The following is a 20,746-nucleotide window of genomic DNA, read 5'->3' as shown; positions in this document are numbered from 1 at the left end:
GAGGAACTAAAGCATATCGCTGCTGACATTCTTGTTTATCCTGGCTTCCTTTTCCATCAGAAAGGGGCAGCTAAAGGAGAGGATGGTAACCTGGATCTCTGGAAGAGGCAAACAAAGGCGGTGGCAGAGATTGTCTGTGGGCTGTAAGGCAGCAAGGAGCATCACTGCATGGAACACTTGGTAATATTAACTTGAAAAAAGAAACATAATTAGAGAGAGGAATGAAGGAAGGAAAGAAGGAGGAAGGACAAAGGAAAATAAGGAAGGGAGGAAGGAAAGGAGAAAGGAAGAAAATAAGGAAAGAAGGAAGGGAGAAAGGAAGGAAAGAAAGAAAAAAAGGAGGAAGGAATGAAGGAAAGAAGGAAGAAAAGAAGAAAGAAAATAAGTAAGGGATGAAAAAAGGAAAAAAGGAAGGGAGGAAGAAAGGGGGAAGGAACTAAATAAGGAAAGAAGGAAGAAAGGAAGGAGGAAGGAAGAGAGGGAGGAAGGAAGAAAATAAAGGAAGAAAGGAAAGAAGGAAGGGAGGAAGGAAGGGATGAAGGAAGAAAGGAAGGAAGGGAAGGAGGGAGGGAGAAAGGAAAAGGAGGAAGGACTGAAGGAAGAAAGAGAGAGAGGAAGGAAGGAAATAAAGAAGGAAGAAAGGGAGGGAGGGAGGAAAGAAAGACTTCTTGGTCATGTTATTGAACCTCAGTGCTCCAGGCAATTCTTGAGGACCAAGTCACAGAACAGAGAGAATTCCACCAATGAAATCTCAGATCCCTAATTAGCAAGGTTTTCAAGTGGTTGGAACAGAATGCTATTGAACCAAAGTCAGTAATTCAATGCCAATATAAGCCTGTTCACCTGGGCCTGGTACCTACCCACAGATCATTGTCTCAAGCTGGCCTGGTGGCAGCCACAGCAGAGGTAAAAATATACAAACACTCGTGGGCCAGTCACCACTTTGTACAGGGAGCCAGCCTCCTTGAGGAAAACATGATAAGCCCATTTTCTACAGCAGATGGCATCCCCACTGTCACCCAAATGACTGAAAGGGTGTCAAGAGCCTTGTCAACAAGACATTCCAGCCTTGTCAAGAGTGACAAGAGCCTCCTGTGTTTATAATTTGCTGATTGTAAACAAACTAGAAGGCAAAGTCTTTGACTCGTCAGAGTGAAGCACCAGGACGAGGGAAAAATCCAACAGAAACTTTAGCCCTGATGGTCATGAGCAGCATCTCCTTCTAGGAAGGTCTGTGCATCTCTGAGTCTAATCTCTCAAAGGCCCCAAAGAAAACCACAAAGTTATCTTTCTACAACACCGAGATGATGTATGTAATTTGTAAGCCTGGAAGCCCTATTCTACCATTCGAGAGATGATCATTATCATCATGACTAAAAAGCAGAGCAGTGCATCCAATTGGCACTTATCTATTTTCTGGTGAGTATAAGGATGCTCCTTTAAGCCCTCAGTTTGATTTTCTTTAAGATAGACACTAACACTTCGATGACAGTGTACTGGAAAGTGTGCTGGTTCTGGAGCTGGAAGACTTGGGCTCAAATCCTGTCTCTGCCACTCACCATGTATGACCCTGAATAAGTTGTTCAGCCTCCTTGGGTCTCAACTGGTTCCTCTACAAAATGAGGAAGTTGGATTAGATGAACTTTAGGTCCCTTCCATCTCTAAATCTATGATTCCAATTACATAAAAAGACAAATGTAATTTTGTTGTTGTTCAGTCAAGTGTGACTCTTTGTGATCCCATTTCGGATTTTCTTAGCAAAGATACCAGAGTGGTTTGCCATTTCCTTCTCCAGTTCATTTTACAGATAAAGAAACTGAGGTAAACAGGATAAAGAGATTTGCCCAGGGTGACCCAGCTATTAAGTGTCTGAGGCCAGATTTCAACTCAGGAAGATGAGTCTTTCCGACTCCAGGCTCAGTGTTGTGTCCACTGTGCTACCCAGCTGCCCCAAATCTAACTACGAAAACTTGCTATATTTAGGGAATCACTATCCCATGTTGTACTTGAAAACATATTTTCTGGCTTATCCACAATTGAACTTTCTCTTCAGCCTGAATTATTCTCAAAAGAGACCTCTTATTCAAGGCAAAGAAATCAATTTAAAAACTTATGAGTAGATGCATATATATATTTTTTAAAAAGTCTTTTAGGATTATGCAACCCAATACACTCCAGAGGAAGAGAAAGTATCACCAGCTGCCAGAGATTTTATCAAAAGCCTGGAACACTGTATAGCTAACTAGTCATTCCTAGGAAGATCCATACTTTTTCAGATTCTTGTATATAAATGGGTCAAACCTGCACACACATATCTATAGGGATTCATGCATATGATAATAATGGATATCATTTATATAGAGTTTTAATAGTTTGCAAAGTATTTTACAAATATTATCTCATTTTGTCCTCACAACAACCCTGTGAGGTAGGTACTATTAACATCCCCATTTTCTAGAAAACTGAGGCTGAAAAGGGTCAAAGGACTTGCCAAGGGTCACACAGCTGGAAAGCATCTGAGGGCAGATATGAGCTCATGTTTTTCCAACTCTGCGCCCACAGCTCTATCTATGATGGTGCTACCTAGCTAGTAGCATCATGGCTGAGCAGATAGAGGACTAGTCCTGAAGAAAGGAAGACCTGAGTTCTAATCCTACCTTTGACACATGTTGGTTGTGTGAACATGGATAAGTCACTTAATTGGATGTATATACCATCTACCTCCACCTAGGCAATTTTTAAGACTTTAAGCTATGGGAGAGCTGGTGACCTGTATTGTGGTGGAGAGAATTTCCACATGGGGGGAGTTCCCCACACCAAAGAAATCACTGACCCAGACTAAAATAAGTAGATATCTATAGTTATAACCTCTGTCTTCTAAATAGCTCAAGATTCAAAAGAAAATCCCTATTATGTCACTGGAGGGTAAAGAAAAAAACAGGCATTTTGAATTTAATTTCCAGGCAAGTACCCTGAGATCTGAAGCAGATGAAAGGGCTTATCCAAGGAAACATAAGATGTTTTCTAAGTAGCCAGGAATGAAGCCTGTTGCTTCACCAACTTTTCTTAAAGATGGACTTAAAAACAGTTTTGAACAACTATAAATTGTTGCGTGCCGGTGGGTCCCCTAGCTGATGTAGTGCACTTAGTCAGCTATCCCACTCAAGCCTTCGCTTGCATACTCACCCCGCAGTCTTCAGACATCTCTGACCCCTCCGTGGTGAGAGGGGAATGACTAGACAGAACACCCGAGTTGGCAGTTACGTCTTTATTGATTACATAGCTTGCTATACGACTACTACTTGCTCTGCTCACTCCCTGCACAAGTTCTCCCTATCCGCACCCTCCTCGCTGCCCTTTTCAACTCCCTCAAACTCCTCCCCCCTATGCCTGTGCTCCTCCTCCGTTCCTCCTTCGTAGGTGGAGCTCCCTCCTGTTACAGAGGCCCTCCCAGTACCCATCCGCGTCTCTGGGCAGCTAGGCGTTCCTGGCAGGTACTACCCCCAGGCGTCTCGCAAGCCCAGGAGCTCCTGGGCAGGTAACGACCTCCAGGCATCTCAACTTCCCTACAGGAGGCCAGAGGTCCACAGCAGGGCCTTAACTATAAATGAGGGGCCTCATTATCTTAATATTTAGTATTATTTAATATTTAATTCTCAAATGAATTAAATATGACTTCCGTTTTTCCCTGTGTGACTCACAAACATTTGTACTCTCCTAGAAAGCTCTTTGGGATAGATCTGAAAAATAATCCTTTGCATTTTCCCATAAACCAATTTGAGAAGCAATAAATTTTAGGCCGTAGAAGTCTGGGAGAGATGAATGGATGCTACAGAATCGAGGACTTGCCACTGCTCTTTAGCAGACAAATTTAGAGTCAGATTTTGAGACAAATATGGGCTGAGTGGGTCCATTTTTTAAAGTCATTCCGTCCAAAGTGACAATCACACAGTCTGGATATTGTTGCCTCTTCTGCCTTAATTTCTCTCCCCAATCCACAGGGACATTTCTAATCCAAACATCAAATTACTATTACCATTTATTACATTATCTCCTTTTCTGATAGGGTCAGTAGCCTGGTCAATAAAGGAAGTGCCACAGAGAAGAATTTCAATGAGACAGGTGACAAAGTGTCTTGTGTTGCCCTTATGGACAAGGTGGAGAAATGGAAGGCTGGATGGTAGTGGAGCCAGCACCGGTAGCCTCCATCTGGTCTGGCAAAGGTGAGTAGGGGTGGGCTTGGGGTCAAGAGGTCCTGGCTTAAATTCCAACCTCTGATGCTTACTAGCCATGTGACCTCGGACAAGTCATTTAAGATTCCATTTCCTCATCTGTAAAACAGGGATATTAGCACCTTCCTCACAGGGCTGTTGTGAAACCCAAATGAGATAGCCTCTGTAAAGGACTTTGGAAAATTCCATAATGCATTAAAGCGGCAATTATTATCCATAGCAGAGATGGACCCAAAGGTCATCTCACCAGTGGGTGGATGGGGGCTCTTGGTAGAGGGAAAGTTGCCTGTGACTGAATTCTGATATTCTGTCCTAGTCTTTCCAGATACCACTATCCCACCACTCCCATGCTAATGCCCGTGCCTTCTCATAAATTCCTCTTTTATTTATTGTATATCTACTTAATTATCCACATCTTGTGTCCCCCAGCAGTAAGTAAGCTCAGAGACCTTTTCATTTTGCTTTTGTGGCCCCAGCACTTAGCACATACTAAGTAGTTATGTGATAAATGCTTGATTGGTTGAGAGACACTCCCTTCTGGTGGGTAGAATTAGCCACAGGATCCTGGGAAGTTCAGAATACTTAGCTAAATTTAAGTATAATTCAATAATCACAGCTGCCATTTGAAGAGCCTTTATGGTGTTCAAAGCAACTTCCAGACGTCATCTCCTGGCAGTGAGAGAGGAGCCCACTGGAAGCATTCTGGCCAGTGAGGCAAAGCCCACAGGGGTCTGTGAATGTGTTTTAAAAATATTTTGATTACTATATTTCAGTATAATTTGGTTTTCTTTATAATCTTATTTTATTTCATGCATTTAAAAGCCTTATTCTGACAAGGGCTTCTCCAGATTGCTCAAGAGTTCTATGACCAAAAAAAGGTGAAGAATCCTGACCTAAGCCTCCTCTAAGTGTTTCTATTAGAACTTGATCATCACAAATGAGATTCCAAAGGGTGTTTCTGGATCTGTGCTCACTGTGGAGGGCAGTAGATGGGTGCTGCCACAGGCCTTGGCTGTCTAGGCTGGGAGAAGCAGTTGGCAATAGGGAAATGATACCCAAGCATTCAACCAAGGACAGCTTGCCTAATCTCATGGTTGAGAGGAGGCTCAGCTCACACGCTCAGCTATCTGGCCCTTGTGTGAATGAATGAACACACCCAAAGAGAGTCGCTTCTTATCTCCTAGAGGAGAAGCTAAATGCGGGAATCACAGGGGACTCTCCCAGTTGGGAAGAACCCTAGCTAGCTGAAAGAACATGGCCAGAGTATGTTCCTTGAGAGACTGAACATATCAATAGACACTTAGAGCCTGAAGGGACCATATTTATAGGTCTCTGGGACCTATTATGGGAATTATGGGAAACTCCCATGTAAGGAAATGCCATCAATGTAGGTTGATACCTTCTTGGCAATGTACAGTCTTAGAGAGTTGCCCAGGGGCTACTCAGCCAATATAGGCCAGGGGAAGGACTTAAACCTAGGTCTTTCTGGCTCTGAGGTCTGCTCTCTATCCATCAAGCCCCACACTGCCACTACAGATGAAATTTAATAAGGACAAAAGTCAGATACCACATCCAGGTTAAAAAAAAAATCCAACTGAGTTTGTTTCTCATTGGAGGAGAAAACAGAAGTAAACTAAGGATTGAATAACTCTGCCTTTTCTCTATTCTCTTTTATTACAGAATCTTGGAGTTTGAGAGCTGACAGGGCTAGATAGTCTGACCCACCTGAACAAGAATCCCGTGTACAGCACAGCTGACAAGTGGACAGCCTCCAAGGAGGGGAAGCCCACTCCTTCTCGAGGCAGCCCACCCTACTTTGGCACAGTTCTCATTGTTAGGAAGTGTCTTCCTGATATCAAGCCTAAATTTGTCTCCTTGCAACTTCCATCCATTTCTCCTAGTTCTATCTACTGTTACCAAACAGATCAAGTTTAATGCCTATTCTATTAGGTGGTCCTTTAAGGACTTGAAGACAGCCATGTCACCCATGAGTCTTCTCTCCTGGCTAAGCATTCCCAGTTCCTTCAACTGCTCCTCATCTGACAAGGACTCAAGGTCCTTAACCAGCCTGGTTACCCTCCTTTAGACAAAATCTCCAGGCTGTCAAAACACTTCCTAAATGGTGGAACCCAGATTTAACACAATACTCTGAGTGTGAGCAAACTAAGGCAGAATCTAAAAGAACTACTGTCTCCTCATTCCTGGAAACCATTCCTCTCTCCATGTCGCTCAAGTTGGCATTAATGTTTTCTGACTACCATTTCATACTGTTGAATCATTAATGAGTTTGCAGTCCACTAAAACCACTAGATTTCTTTTTCTAGAAAAACTTCTTTGTAAAGATACTTTCTCCTTCTCTTATTAGTAAATTTCATCTTTGGGACTCAGGTGTAAAACTTTGTATTTACTCAAATATTCCAATGGACAACTGATCTCTTTAATTTGGATGTTCCTTTGGACAATGAAGATCCCAACCCATTCATGTGTGCAATTCTTGATGGAGTCTTTCCATCACTTCATCTCAGGGGGTCCACCCAAAGGCCAGAAGCCTTCCTTGACTTATCCTGACATTGTGAGGATACCCGAGTTGTGCTCTGGCTGCTTACTTTCCACTCCTCCCTCTCACCACATGAACAGCCCATCTTCTCTTCTGATTAAGCAATTCCTTAATAACATCTTTTCCTCCTATTTTTCTTTGGAGTTCTCAGGTCATATGTTTCAGGCTGCAAACTCTCCATTTAACCTAATTACATTTCATTATGTTAGAATTGGCCCAGTACTCTCCAGGGGTGGGGAACCTGCAGCCCCAAGGCCACACGTGGGCCTCTAGGTCCTCAGGTGCAGCCCTTTGACTGAATCCAAACTTCACAGAAAAAAATCCCCTTAATAAAAGGATTTGTTCTGTAAAACTTGGACTCAGTCAAAAGGCCACACTCAAAGACCTAGAAGGCCACATGAGGCCTTGAGGCAGCAGGTTCCCCACCCCTGTTCTAGCCTGTCCAAGGTCTCTCTGGATCCTGCCTCTTTCATCCAGCATTAGTTATCCTGGCTAGCCTTTCTATGTACTCTTTTGAGTCTGCTCTGACCCAAGTGAGCACAGTGCCTGGCTTTACTTACCTTCTGCATCACATATCCTAAGACAGAGTCATTACTTCCTCCCAGGGTTCCCATGGCTTCTCCTTAATGAGATCAGGATCAGGCCAGAGGAATAGTTTCCCTTAATTATTTCCTCTATATTTCTAGGAATGAAATTATCACTAAGGCAAGGCAAGAATGGACCTCATGCCCCACTTTTGGCAGAGCAAGCCCTGGCAGACGCCCAGAGAGATGATGTCCAACCTCACTGCCCTATCAGGCGACTTCATGCCAAGGGTGTGGTGTTTCTGGAGTTCCTTATCTACTTCTGCAGGCCCACTGGCCTCTAATTCTCTCTCACAATTGGGATTATATTTCTCCTTTCACTCCAATGCTCTCTGCCCCACTCCAGTTTGTGGAACTGACCAGTATCACAGAATTACAGCACCACAGTGTCACAGAACTGGAAGGGACCAGAGGCTCCCTCATCTTACCAACGAAGAAACTGAGGTCAGGAGAGGGGAATTAACTTAGAATCATGGGGTCATTGGCTAATGATCTTTTAGAACCTCAGAACTCATCTAGTCTAACCCCCTTATTTTATAGTTGAAAAAACCAAGGCCTAATACTAATATCATAGCAACTGTTTACATGGTGCCAAGCACTTTACAAATGCCATCTTACCTGATCCTCACAACAACCCCATTTTATTATCCCCATTTTACAGATGAGGAAAATAAGTCAAACAGGGTTGAGTGCCTTGCCTGAAGTCACATAGTTAGTAAGTGTCTGTGGCTGGACTGGAATTCAGTCTTTCTGAGTCCAGGCCCAAGGCTCTATGCACTGCACCACCCAGAAAGGCAGACAGCACTCTATACTCCTAACATAGAATAATATTTTAAGTGAGACGCAGGGGTAAGACGAAGAGATGGCCAACCTCAGAGTGAGGAAGACCTAGATTAAAGACTAACCTCTGACACATACAGGCTTTGTAACACTAGATGAGGCAATCAGCCTCTCACTGTCCCCAGGCAAGTCTGGAGAATTGTAGAGGAGGTGCTCCCCCCCACTGCTGGAGGGAGCTCCTCCCTGGGAGCTTCCTATAACTCATGACATCAGAGGTCTGGCCAAATAAACTATGGCCCCTTCCCCACAGGTTCTTGTCAGCCTCACGTGAGAAAATGTCCACAAAGTGCTTTACTAACCTGACAAAGCCATAGAAATGGTGACGATGATTAATGGTATGTCATACCCCCTCTTTTATTGATTCTATGAATCTCTTGAATAAGGTACAGCACTCCTCTCTCTCTTTCTCTCAGTCTTAGTCTCTGTCTCTGTCTCTCTCTCCTCTCTCTCTCTCATCCCAGTACTGGTCAATTCCTTTTGTCCAACAGTCCTAAATTGGCTCCAAGTCCCCAGATCAACTTTAGTGGACTATAATCTCTGTCTCCAAACATGGAATGTTTTCTCTCGCTCCTTTCTCTGTCTCTGTCTCCAAGTCAATGCCTGTGTCTCTGTCTCTGTCTCTCTGGATAGTAGTTGTCAGACCAGGCAGAATTGAAGGGACTTTTGGTCATATCTCAGATACATTTCCTATCAAGACCACATCTCCCTCTATAATCCAAGACAGATCAACATACAGATGCCTCTCAAGCAACACCTTTCCTTCCTCCTACCAGTCAATGAATCAACAAGTATTTGTAAAATGCCTATTACGTGCCAGGCACTGTGCTAGGGGCCAAGGACACAAGTATAAAGGATGAACCCAGCCCTATTCACAAGAAGCTTATGTTCTAATAAGGGAGACAATGAGTACAAATAAAAGCACATGAAACTACCAGAAATTATTTTATAGAGCTAGAAAAAACAACAAGATTCATTTGAAAGAACAAAAGGTCCAGAATATCAAGGGGACTAATGAAAAGAAATGCTAGGGAAGGTGGCCTAGCCATACCAGATCTTAAATTGTATTATAAAGCAGCAATCATCAAAATTACTTGATACTGGCTAAGAAATAGAGTGGTGGATCAGTGGAGTAGGTTAGGTATACAAGCCACAGAGGTCAATGACTATAGTAATCTACTGGGTTTTTTTTTTTTTTGGGCAGTCTGACTTTATTAGCCAAAGGCAGGCCTGGCACCTCAGGTGCTCTTGGGTGGGTAAGTTCACTTCTTCTTCATCACCACTGGCTTCTGGCTCTGCAGGACGGCACTGGCCCGGTGCAGAGTAGCCATGCAGAGATCTTTCCGGTATTTATTTTTGCAGATAATGTGCCGGATGCTATTGAGGGTGGCCCGAGCATTTTTGTTGATTGTGGTCATCAGGTAGGAAGTGGCAGGCTTCCTCTGACCTGCCCGCGCCTCAGCACCACCACGATGCCTTTGCCGTTGGGGGCCGGCTCGATGCCCCCCGTCTTCTGGTGGATCAGCCTGTTGTAGCTGAACAAGCTTTGGGCCTTGAGGTTGTTGGGCTCGGTGCTTGTTGCGCTTGATCAGGAGGGTGGAGCAGTTGGACCATCCACTGCACGTGGGCCGACATGACGGCGGGGGCTGCTCTCACGGCTCCTCCCGGAGACGGAGAGGGTGTCTATCATTTGATAAACCCAAAGACCCCACCTTCTGGGATGAGAACTCACTATTTGCCAAAAACTGCTGGGAAAACTTAAAAAGAGCACGGCAGAATCTAGGCATAGACCAAAATCTTACACCATATACCAAAATAAAGTCAAAATGGGTTCATGATTTAGATACAAAGGCTGATACTAGAAGCAAACTGCAGAGAGTAAGGCACAGTTCACCTGTCAGATCTATGGAGAACAGAAGAATTCATGACCAAACAGGAGATAGAGAACATTATGAAATGCAAAATGGATAATTTTGATTACGCTAAATTGAAAAGTTTTTGCCCAAACAAAGCCAATGCAACCAAGCTAGGAGGGAAGCAGAAAACTAGCAAAGAATTTTTACAACCAGTGTCTCTGATAAGAGCCTCGTTTCTAAAATATAGAGAGAACTAAGTCAAATTTATAAGAATACAAGTCATTACCCAATGGAGAAGTGGTCAAAGGACATGAACAGGCAGTTTTCAGATGAAGAAATTAAGGCTATCTATAGTCATATGAAAAAATGCTCTAAATCACTACTGATTAGAGAAATGCAAATCAAAACAACTCTGAGGTACCACATCACACCTATCAGATCAGCCAACATGACAAAACAGGAAAATGATAAATGTTGGAGAAGATGTGGGAAAATTGGAACACTAATGCATTGTTGGTGGAGTTGTGAAATGATCCGATCATTTTGGAGAGCAATTTGGAACTGTGCCCAAAGGGCTATAAAATTGTGCATACCCTTTGGCCCAGCAATAGCACTTCTAGGGCTGTATCCCAAAGAAATCATAAAAATGGGGAAAGGACCCACACATACAAAAATATTTATAGCAGCTCTTTCTGTGGTGGCAAAGAATTGGAAATTGAGGGGATGCCCATCAACTGGGGAATGACTGAACAAGGTGTGGTATATGAATGTAATGGAATACTATTGTGCTATAAGAAATGATGAACAAGTGGACTTCAGAAAAACCTGGAAAGACTTGTATAGACTGATGCTGAGTGAAGTGAGCAAAACCAGGAGGATGTTGTACACAGTAATAGCCATGTTGTGCGATGGCTAACTTTGACAGACTTAGCCCTTCTCAGCAATGCAAGGTTCTAAGACATCTCCAAAAGTCTCATCATGGAAAATGCTATCCACATCCAGAGAAAGAACTATGGAGTTTGAATGCAGATCGAAGCATATTATCTGCTCTCTTTTTTTCCTTCCATTTTGTTTTGTTTCTTCTTTCTTGTGCTTCTTCCTATTGATTCCAATTCTTCCTTACAACATGATTAATATGAAAATATGGTTAATAAGAATGTATATGTAGAGCCGGTATCACAGTGCATGCTGTCTTGGGAAGGGAGGCAGGGAAGGAGAGGGAGAAAATTTGAAACTCAAAAGCTTATGGAAGTGATTGTTGAAAACTAAAAATAAATTAATTAAAAAACAAAAAACAAACAAACAAAAAAGAACTAAAACACAACCTAAATAGCTGGGGGGAAAATAAGAAAAAACAAAGTAATTAGTACAAGGTAGTTTGGGAGGGAGGGCTCTAGCAATTCAGGGAATCAGGAATGGTTTCATGCAGAAGATGGGGCTTGAGCTGTGTCTTAAAGGAAGAGGAAGAGAAGCAGAGAAAAAGAGGAATGGAATTCCAGACATGTGGGACAGCCAGAACAAAGGCAAAGAAATGGGTGTTGGAGAGCCACAGGTGAGAAACAGACAGAAGGCTGGTTTGGCCAGATCACAGAGTGGAAGGGGATAGCATGACGTCCATTAAGGTTGGAAAGGGGCAAGGTTGTGAAGACCTTTAAAAGCTAAATAGAGCAGTTTGTATTTTATTATAGGGATAATAGGGAGTCACCAGGATTTATTGAGTAAGAGAGTGGCACAGTCAGATCTGTGCTTAAGGAAAATCACATTGGCAGCCATGTTAAGAATGGATTGAAGTGTGTGGAGAGACTCAAAGCAAAAAGACTAATGGGACGCTGTTGCAATAATCCAGGTAAGAGGTGATGAGCACAAAGGTGGTAGCTGTGGGAGTGGGGAGAAGAGGTCAGACAGGAGAGATATGAAGATACAAATGGCAAGATTTGTCAATGGTGACTATGGGTGGTGACGGAGAGTATGGGGTCCAGGATAATGCCAAAGATACAAACTTGGGAGATTGGAAGAATGGTGGTACCTTCAACAGAAACAGAGAAGTTTAGAAGAGTGAAGGGTTTGTTTTTTTGTGGGGGAAAGGGAGATAATGAGTTCAGTTTGGGAATATTGAGTCTGAGATATCTCTGAGATTTCCAGTTGGAAATATCCAATATATAGTTGGAAAAATGAAGATCTGGGAGTCATCTGTATAGAGATGATAATTAAACTCCTGGGGATCAATGAGGTTACTGAGAGAACAGAGGGAAAAGAGAAGAAAGCCTACAACAAAACCTTGGGGAAGACTCAGAGTTAAGGTAGGCAATGTACATGATGAGCTAGCAAAAAAAAATGTACAAGGAGCATGTAAATGGGTAGAAGGTAAACTGGAGGAGAGCAATGTCATGAAAACCCAGAGAGGACAGAGGATCTTGGAGGAGACGATGGTAAACAGAGCCAGATGCAGCCGATAGGGATGAAGCTTGGTAGAGACTGGGGGCTGGGTATTTGGATTTGGGAGTCATTAGAACAGATTATCATTAAACCTATGGGAGCTAATGAGGTTACTGAGAGGGCCTAGAGAGACAAGAGAAGAGTGCTGAGGAAGGAGCCTTGAGTACACTCTGTACTGGATGGAATCATTCCTTAAGGCACCTGGGGATCCATAATGATATTCCTTGGAGGACAAGAAGCTCCTTCCTTCTCAGAGGAGCAATCTCTGCCCTCTACAGAAGGACAGGAGTGTGGTTATAGTGAAAAGTGCCCTGGCTTGGGAGTCACTGCTCTTGAGTTTATATTCTGCTTCTGATTCCATGCAGATGGGAATATTTATTACCTCTCTCTCTCCCACTTGAAATGATTGCACGTATACTCTTTGTTGACTTACTTGTGAACACGTTATTTTCCCTTCCATAAAATTGGAGCTCCTTGAGCATTCCATTTTTGGTCTTTGCATCTCATCTCTTGTACCTAGTAGGAGCTTAATAAATGTCCCATGGAGTGATTAGGGAAGGGAAGTTACGCTTCCTCTGCCTGTGCCCTGGCACATGGGGGCAAGGTGCCCTCCAGGCTGACATCTCCCCCCCTCAGCCTGGCTGTGATAGGGTTGGCTTTACTAAACAGAAAGGCACGTGACACACCTGGAGGACAAAGGGGCAGGTGAGCTGGGAGCAATGCCTCATTTCCATCTCCTACCATTCTGTATTTATTTTCATGGAACAAGCAATCTGGTCACAATAAGTGAGCAGCTTTGCTTGCTCTGCCGGGTGTGTTGGTGAATATGTATATTTTTACACTCATGGGTACTGTTCACAATTGTCTATTGAACCACAATGAAAGTGGTTTTGGTTTTTAATTTTTTTCTGTTAATGACATAGACCAGATCTGGTAGAGACAATAAGTAAGCATTTTTATTAAGCATCTATTATGTGCCAGGCATTTTGGATACAAAAACAAAAAATGAATCAATCAAGGTGGGCCACCACTCATCTGGGCTGCCCACCCTGCTGTGAGTGTGGGGAAGAAGAGAGGGTCCAGCCCAGCACCCTCTGAAATAACCCTGGAGACTATGAACTTTATCATTTACTCATCTGTCCCTATGGCACTACCTGTTTCTCTCCCTATCCCAGTATTCATCAACCTCCTGTCACATAGGAACAAACTCTCACCTACTCCTATCTCCCATTCTCTCATCTCCATCCTCCTCATTTCCACCTCTTCCAACTCTGCCCTCACTCCTTCCACTGTGTTCCACAGAATTCTCATTATATAGAGAATACACTTCCCTTTGCCTTGGACCTCTTTTTCTCACATTCCTTCCGTCTAATAGCCCCGTCTGAGACCTGACTTCATCACATCTATACTGCACCAGCATTCTCAGGCACCCTCTCTAGCATTGGCTGTTCCTTCTATCACACTTTAGGACACACTGATCCTAAAGGAGGAGTCAGATGCTCCTGGACCCCCACTCCCAGACTCTCTAACCACCATCACTCAGCAACTTCTCCATTTTTGAAATCCACTTCATCAAAATTTTCCCCCCAGTTCCCAGCATTGTGACTTTTATGTGCTGGCCCTCAGGGAATTCTCTATCCTTTCTCAAGGAGGCTTGCATCTGGCTCACTATCTTCTCCCCAGTTTCTGCCCTTATACCAAGTGATTTCTGTGTTCACACTGATGATCCCTCAAACTCCCTAATCGGTCAGTCCTACAGTTTCCTTAAATCCCATGACCGATATCCTGCAACTCTACTTCAGCCATTACTTTGGGAAGTAAACTCATAAGATCACACTGTTGCCCCCAGTGTTGTGAATTTCCATGACTCAATGAAATTCTGACATGACTCTATCTTTCTTCAAACTCTTATTATTCCATTTCTCCTTATGTCTCACCCTTCTCCCAAATCTATTCTTCACCCTAATTGAGACCTTTAATATCTCCACATCTCGGTACCTTCTCAAACCATTACTTGGTTCTGATGACACTTCTGTCTCTTTCCAGTTTCAATCCCCAAATTAGCCACTTCATTTCTACACTCTCCTGTAATCTCAAATATCTTGCCCCTTGGCCTCTTGCCACTTGTGAGTAATGGTGTGATATAGCTTGTGACTATCCCTTGAAAGGGATGTCTGTATCCATTGCTTCCACTTCCTCGATTTTCATTCACTCCATATAACCTTTTGTGGACTAGCTTTTGACCTCAACGGAAACTGCCCTCTCAAAGTCACCAAAGATCTCTTAATTGCCCTAATTGTCTTTTCTCAGGCCTCACCTCTCATCCCTATCGGTTGCATTTGGCACTCTAGATTGTCTTCTCCTCCTAGATACTTTCTCTTATCTGGGTTTTCATGACACTGCTCCCTCCAAGTTTACCTTCCACTTGTCTGACAGCTCCTTTTACATCTCTTTTATATTTCCTTGACTGGCCTATCATCTACACTGCCTGCCTTAACTATGGGTCTTCCCCAAGGTTTCATCCTAGGCCCTTGTCTCTTTTCCCTCCATTCTCTCTCTTAGCAACCTCATCAGTTCTTATCGTTTTTATCATCATCATCTCTACAAAATGACTCCCAGATCTATATGTCCAACTTCAGTCTCTCCCCTGAGCTTCATTCTCAGATCGATGATTGCCCACTGGACATTTCAAAATGGATGCTGCTTCCTTGGGTGCGGCCTTTTGACTGAGTCCAAGTTTTATAGAACAAATCCTTTTATTAAGGGGATGTGTTCTGCGAAGTTTGGATTCAGTCAAAGGGTTGCACTTGAGGACCTAGAAGAGCACATGTGGCCTTGAGGATACAGGTTCCCCACCTCTGTGACCTAGAGGCATATCAAACTCCATATTTCCCAAACTGAACTAATTATCTCTCCCCCCACAACTGTCCCCTTTTCTAAACTTCTCTATTTCTGTTGAAGGCACCACCATCCTTGCAATCTCCCAGGTTCATAAACCATGGCATTATCCTGGGCTCCTTACTTTCCCTCCCCACACACAACCAAATGCCAAATCTCGACATTTCTATCTCCACGACATCTCTTGTACTATCTGACCTTTCTCCCCACTGTCCACTCACACTGCCTCCACTTTAGGCCCTCATCACCTCTTGCCTAGATTATTGTACCAGTCTCCTACTTGAGGTCTTTGCTTCTCTGCCTTAATTGTCAATAAGCATTTATTAAATGCCTACTAGGGGCTGGGTGCTGTGCTAAGAGCTGAGATATGAAGAAAGGCAAAAGACAGTCCTGCCCTTGAGGAGCTCCCAATATAATGGAGGAGACAACATGCAAAGAAATATGTACAATCAAGCTGTTTACAGGATAAATGGGAAATAATTAACAGAGAAAAGGCACTAGAATTAAGACAGGTTGGAAAGGGCTTCTGGTAGAAGGAGGGATTTTAGTTGGGATGTGAAGGAAACCGGGGAAGCCTGAAGATGGAGATGAGGAGGGGAGTACTGCAGGCATGGGAGACAGCCAGCAAAAATGCCCAAAGCTAAGAGATGAAATGTCTGTTTGTAAAGCAACAAGGACATCAGTGTCACTGAACAGAAGAGTACGTGGCCTGAGGAGGCCCGAGAAAGAAGACTGGAAAGGCAGGGAGTGGGATGAGGACATGAAGGGCTTTGAACGACCAACATCCTGGAGAGAACAGCAAGCCACTGGAGTTTATGGAGCACGGGGGTGACAGGGTACCACCCTGATGGCAGAGCAATTTTCCTGAAGCACACATCTGACCATGTCACTCTATCTCTTCTAGAATAAAATATCAACTCCTCTGTTTTAGCTTTTTACAATCTGACTCCAATACATCTTTTCTGCCTAATTGGACATACTCCTCCTTTCTCACACTTGTGATCTAGCCAACCTGCCTGTCTCTCTTCCTCACACTCCATCTCCCATCTCTAAGAGTTTGCACTGGCCATTCCCAGTGCATGGAATGTGCTCCTTTCTCAGCCCTGCCTCCCAGAATGCCCCCTCCCTTCAAGATTCAGCTCAAGCATCACCTCCTACAGGAAGCCTCTCTGGGTCCCCAAACTCCCTTGTATTGAATGGCTTGTCCCTTCTTTGTATTTATTCACATCATATTTATGCTGTGTATAGTCTTACGTGTCCTCGTCTCCCCCTTTAGAATGGAAGTTCCTTAAAGGTGAGGCAAGATTCTTTCAATCTTTCTCCTTTTATCTTTAACCAAACTCCTTGGCATTGCTGGATACTCTTCTAGCACCTTGGCTATTTCCCAAGATCCTCTCTCTGCCCTTCTCTCCCTTCACATTCTCCCTCAGTGAACTCCTGGGTAAAGTCTCTGCCAATTTCTTCAAGATTTACATCTTCCCTCATCTTCTATATTGGATATCTTGCCATCTCCTCAGACTCAACCTGCCTCAACCTGAACTTAGAGATCTAGAACTGGAAGGGCCTCTGAGGCCATATTTTCTACTGCCTCACTTTACCAATAAGAAAACTGAGGCCAGGAGAGGTTAAGTGGTGGACCAAGGAAACACAGACAGGAAGTGATAGGGTGAGGATTTGACCTTGGTCCTGAGACTCCAAACAGAGTCCTCTCTCCAATGTACCATGCATCATCTCCATTCAATTCCCCACGATCCCATTAAGTCTCTCATTTCTGTAACTGGTGGTTTTCAGTTAGACATCAGCCATATTCCTTCAAGCAAGAAACCTTGAAGTCCTGTTTGATTCCTCCTTTCTCACAAACATGGGACTCATAAGACTTTCATCACCGACTCTTGTCATTCTCCATTCAAAATGTTTTTTGAATTAATTTATTTTCTCTTTGCACTGATTCAACTGCCAACCAAGCAGATCCTTATCACTTCACACTTGGAGTACACTAGTCTTCTTACCCTCATCCTGCTTTAACACTACAACCAAGTGTATGTCCATCCCTCTGAAACCCCTTTAATTCACAGGATGAAACTCTACCAGACTAATCCTCCTGAGTCAGCTGCTCTCACCATGCGGCTTCTCTTCCCAAGAGCCTATTGCCTGTTTATAAAAGCATGACCAAACTCACCTGTCTGGCTCTCAAGACCCTCCATAATTTGTTCTACCTCATGCATCCTATCTGTTTCTCAATAATCCTCAACATACATGCTCTTCTCCAGACAGTACAAGTTCCTTATTGCCTCTGATATGGAAAATTCTATTACTAGGCCTTTATTCCATTCTGGCCTTAAACTATCTAAATCCTACATATATGTTTGGTATTAGCTTTTTTTAGAGGAAGGAAGGAAGGAAGGAAGGAAGGAAGAAACTAAATAAACAAGAATCAGAAACATTCTAGCTCAGTAGCCCAGTGTTTGATATACCTAAGATCATATATTGCTTGGGGGAAGTACTCCTTATTTGACAGCTAGGAAAATTGTAAAGTATTTTAGCAAAAAAAAAAAAATAATAAGCTTAGAATAGGATCTTACACCATATTCCATGATAACTTCCAAATGCTTAAGGGAATATAAAAGGAAATACTATTTTTAAGAAATAGAGGAAAGTGGATAGATGTACCTTTCACAGTTATAGTTAGGGAAGAATTCTTAACAAAACAAGGGATGAAGGAGATCACAAAAAGATAAAAATGACAATTTCAATTTAATGAAATTGAAAAGCTCTTGCAGAAAAAGGAATTGATGCAGTTAGTATAAGTAAACAATGGAAACAAATCTTTTTTGTAACTATCACTGATGTTTTGTTTTATATTATATATAATATTTATATTATATTATATTTTATATTATATATAAACATATTATATATTTATATATAAATATATTATATTACATATATTTATATTATATATAATATACACACATATGTATCCAAGCGGCATTCCTCAACGGATCCGTTGTCAAAAGATATAAACAGTTCTCAAAAGAATTACAAAATACTAACAACCATACTAAAAAATTACTCCAGATCACTAATAAGAGAAATGCAAATTAAAACAACTCTGAGGATTTGCTTCCTGTGGAGAAAATTGACAAAGATGAAAAAAGGTAGAAATAGTCAGTACTGGAGGGACTGTGGAAAGATGGCATTGCTGGTACAGCAACTCTTGAAAACAATTAGAAATTATGCTTTAAAAAGTGTGATTAGGGATGGAGCCAAGATGGCAGAGGAAAAGCAGTGACTTGCTTGAGCTCTCCCCTAAACCCCTCCAAATACCTATAAAAAATAGCTCTAAACAAATTCTAAAGCAGCAGAACCCACAAAAAGACAGAGTGAAACAATTTTTCAGTCCAAAATAACCTGGATGGTTGATCCAAAAGGTATATCAAACTGGGCTGGGAGAAGAATGCAGTTTGGTGTGGGCACAAAGGCCACAGCGAACCAGGAGCAGGCCTCAGAGGACTGAATCGCAGACAGCTGTGGTGGTTTCCAGACTTCTCAACCCATGAATGCCAAAGACAACTTAGAAGGTCAGTGGGAAAAGTCTGTTTCTGCTGTGAGAGAGAAGCACAGGGTACCAGCCCCATTCCCTGAGCTTGATGCCAGGGCGGCAGCTGCCTCCTGAGCTTCCGACCCACAGACTGAGGGGGAATTGAGTGGTTGATCAGAGAGGGATTGGAGGGATCTCTCTGCTGGTGCTTTGCCCATGCTCAGATCTGGGTCACAGTTCTGGGTGGCGGTCCTGGGGCAAGGAGGAGCACTTGCGTGGTGGAGCTTGTAATGGCTGGGGAGAGGAAATTCTCCTCACAGTTCCAAGACAGAAAAGAGTGCTTGTGGTCACTCATAGACCAGAGCACAGGCCAAGAAAGGAGTAAACACCTCACCCTTGATCATAGCACCTTGGAAGAACTGAAAATTTACAGGTCCCTAGAAGTATCTCTGAAAACAGCTGCACAAAACTCCCGAAGCTTGGGACAGTACGTTCTCCACACTGGAAACAGACCCCTACCTTAACAAAGAGTTTATAACTCAAGTAATTGGCTGGGATCATGAGCAAGCAGTGCAAAAAGAGTCAGACTATATTATCTTACTTTGGTGACAAAGAAGATCAAAACAAACAACCAGAAGACAATGAAGCCAAAGCTCATACATCCAAAGCCTCTAAGAAAAATATGAATTGGTCCCAGGCCATGGAAGAGCTCAAAAAGGATTTTGAGAAACAAATAAGGGAAGTAGAAGAAAAACTGAGAGTGATGCTAAAGGAGATCCAAAAAAAAATACTGAAGAAAATAGCACCTTAAAAAATAGCCTAACCCAAATGGCAAAACAGGTCCAAAAAGCCAATGAGGAGAAGAATGCCCTAAAAAGCAAAATTAGCCAAATGGAAAAGGAAGTCCAAAAGCTTACTGAAGAAAATACTTCCTTAAAAATTAGAACGGAGAAATTGAAAGAGAGGGACCATTTGAGAAATCAAGGCACTGTAACACTAATCAAAAGGAATGAAAAAATAGAAGAGAATGTGAAATATCTCATTGGAAAAACAACTGACCTGGAAAATAGATCCAGGAGAGAGAATTTAAAAATTATTGGACTATCTGAAAGCCATGATAAAAAAAAAAAGGAGCCTAGACATCATCTTTCAAGAAATTAGCAAGGAAAACTGCCCTGATATTTTAGAACCAGAGGGCAAAATAGAAATTGAAAGAATCCACTGATCTCCTCCTGAAAGAGATCCCCAAAGGAAAACTCCTAGGAATATTATAGACAAATTCCAGAATTCCCAGGTCAAGGAGAAAATATTACAAGCAGCCAGAAAGAAACAATTCAAGCGTTGTGGAAACACAATCAGGATAACACAAGATTTAGCAACTTCTACATTAAGGATCCAGAGGGCATGGAGTATGATATTCCGGAGGGCAAAGGAATTAGGACTACAACCTAGAATCACCTACCTAGCAAAACTGAGTATAATCCTTCAGGGTAAAAAAATGGTCATTCAATGAAATAGAGGACTTTCAAGCATTTCTGTGGAAAAGACCAGAGCTGAATAGAAAATTTGACCTTCAAATGTAAGACTCAAGTGAAACATGGAAGAAGTAAACAGGAAAGAGAAAATCATAAGAGACTTATTAAGATTCAACTGTTCACATTCCTGCAGGGAAAGATGATATTTTGTAACTCATGAGTTCTTTGTCAGTATTAGGGTAGTGGGAGGGAAAAAATTACATGTTTGTATAGATAGATAGATAGATAGATAGATAGATAGATAGATAGATAGATAGATAGATAGATAGA

General features: G+C 42.6%; 1 protein-coding gene and 1 pseudogene across 1 annotated transcript in view; both read right to left on the bottom strand.

Annotated features, from left to right (window-relative positions):
• Positions 1-20,746, bottom strand: part of MCF2L2 (MCF.2 cell line derived transforming sequence-like 2) — a 359,025-nt gene that overhangs the window by 102,789 nt on the left and 235,490 nt on the right. The gene's annotated exons all lie outside the window — the stretch shown is intronic.
• LOC114053043 lies at positions 9,387-9,845 on the bottom strand (annotated as a pseudogene).

The sequence above is a fragment of the Vombatus ursinus genome, unplaced genomic scaffold (genome assembly GCF_900497805.2).
Source record: "Vombatus ursinus unplaced genomic scaffold, bare-nosed wombat genome assembly UNPS02014810.1, whole genome shotgun sequence".
NCBI classification, from domain to species: domain Eukaryota; kingdom Metazoa; phylum Chordata; class Mammalia; order Diprotodontia; family Vombatidae; genus Vombatus; species Vombatus ursinus.
Note: the sequence above shows the minus strand (reverse complement) of the source record. Positions and strands in the feature narration are given on the sequence as shown.